A 2,500-nucleotide genomic window follows, 5' to 3' on the forward strand; every position below is an offset into this window, starting at 1 on the left:
TTTTTTCTTTTTTATCTTTTATCTTTCTCTCAATCACTTTCTCTCTATATATGTGTGTGTGTGTGTGTGAGAGAGAGAGAGAGAGAGAGCGTGTGTGTGTGTGTGTGTGTGTGTGTGTGTGTGTGTGTGTGTGTATGTGTGAGCGCGCGTGTGTGTGTGTGTGTGTGTGTGTGTGTGAGCAGAGATACCCGGCGCTGCTCGGATTAAAATGGCATAGTTTTTTTATTGTTCTACTTGTTTCGGTCATGTGACTGCAGCCATGCTGGGGCACCACCTTTAGTCGAAGAAATCAACCCCAGGATTTCTTCTTTGTAAGCCTAATACTTATTCTAACAGTGTGTTTTGCCAAACGGCTAAAATGTATAGATGTATATATATGTAAATGTGTGTGTGTTTGTGCGTATATATATATATATATATATATATATATATATATATATATATATATATACATATAGATAGATAGATAGATAGATAGATAGATAGATAGATAGATAGATAGATATAACGTAAGAGAATAGTTTCACTATATATATTATATACATAGTGAAAGTATTAATAGTGAAACTATTAAAACTGAACCTATTATCTCACATTACAATAGAGATTTTATTGTTTCACTTAGGAAAAGAAAGAAAGATAACCGATGGTCACGTGGGAGCCACGAGAGAGCATAGGAGAAAGAGAGAGAGAGAGAGAGAGAGAGAGAGAGAGAGAGAGAGAGAGAGAGAGAGAGAGAGAGAGCGACAGACAGAACGGCGAAATGAGAGGAAAATATTACAGAAAGGGCAATAGAGAAAGAAACGAGAGGGAGAAAAGGGGAGATAAAAGTAAAAAGAGAAAGGAGCAGAGAAAAAAGGGAGGAAAACGAAAGAGTAATAGAATAATAGTATAGAATACAATCACATCAGAATTATTAAGATAAAACTCATTTGGAAATGGATGCGTGGCCTTCATTCATATAATAATACAAATAATATATATATGCATATATACATATGTATTTGTACATACTTACATATAAACGTATATATATGCCTCTTGTCCAAGCATGCTTCTCTGCGTTCGCAAGTAGGTGTTCCCTGGTATTATGACATCCTAGGGTGTAAGGCTAAAAAGGTGAAGGTTGGTGAAAGGGAAAGGGAAGAAGAGTAAGAAGAGGATTGACCACCAGATAATGGAGCAGGGAACCCTGTCAAAGACTTTCTTCATGTATGTATGCATGTATGTATGTATGTATGTGTGTGTGTGTGTATGTGTATATATATATATATATATATATATATATATATATATATAATATATGCATGTATGTATATATATAAATTTACACGAAGCGCAATGATGCTTAAAATTGTACACCTGCTAGAAATAAGAGCTAAAGTTTTAATTAATTCACCGTACAGCACCAAGATAACAGAAAAAAACAGTATGCGAGGAAAACGGACAGAATTAATACATTCAAAAGCACAAAATCGTATATTATGCACTTTAGGATATCCACATACCCCGGTTTCGGCTTTTGGATATTTAATCCTTGAGCCGCTTCAGTGTGAACCACCAAGTAAGAATTCACGACTGTCACGATGAACTCCGATGTGCAACTGGTTTTGTTTCGCACCAAAAACACAGCACACGGTGCAAATTTCGCTTCGTGCAAATTTACAATTCATAGCCATATTGCTGATTCTAAAATGAGCCATTGTCATCATTTTCATCATTTTAATTTCTATGCTGGCATGGGTTGGACGAAATTTATTACGGCAGAGTTTCTATGGCCCAATGCTGCCAACTCTCCATGGCTAATATTGAAATCAAACGATACTGCTTGTATGACAGCGACACTTGTTTACAACTATTTATTCAATGTCAGACATCGGTGTAAAATCGCGCTGGGTGGAGAGCCAAATCTAAAACTGGAGTGGTGATTAGGCTGTAGAGTGGGTTAGATAGATAGATAGATAGATAGATAGATAGATAGATAGATAGATAGATAGATAGATAGATAGATAGATAGACAGGCTCAGTAGAAGATCCCACATTTCAATCAACACGGGCATCAAAGCACAGAAGAGGCTATTACGTGGAACATGACCCATGTAATTTATTTATTCTATTTATTTCATTTTATTTTATTTTATCTACTTTCAGCTCACGAGCAGTGGCCATGCTGGGCACTGCCATTTGCTGTTGCTACATAATCTTATTTCACGAATGCTTTTCAGGAATTGACATTTGGTGCATAAGAGAGTTTGATGCAGCTGCCCTCATCTGCACCTCCTGCTGCGAAGTTGGTTCATCTGGGACACTTGACAGGAAGAGGTCCAGCTTTATTTTGAAGATGCCTACATCACCCGCATGCAGGTCTCTCAGGTCCTTCGGGTAGATATTGAAGAGCTGTGGACCTCTGAAGCCCAGGCTATTGCAGTATCTTGTCCTATATCTTGATGGAAGATTTGGAGTCCTTGGCACTATGCAGTGGCACCCAGTTCTAGTATTT

The 2,500-nt window shown here is 37.4% G+C and overlaps 1 protein-coding gene across 1 annotated transcript in view; it reads right to left on the minus strand.

Annotated features, from left to right (window-relative positions):
• LOC149133374 (deoxynucleoside triphosphate triphosphohydrolase SAMHD1-like) overlaps positions 1 to 2,500 on the minus strand; it is a 38,696-nt gene that overhangs the window by 19,633 nt on the left and 16,563 nt on the right. The window lies entirely within an intron of this gene.

This window comes from Octopus bimaculoides, chromosome 11 (genome assembly GCF_046866305.1).
Source record: "Octopus bimaculoides isolate indiv1 chromosome 11, ASM4686630v1, whole genome shotgun sequence".
Lineage (NCBI taxonomy): Eukaryota > Metazoa > Mollusca > Cephalopoda > Octopoda > Octopodidae > Octopus > Octopus bimaculoides.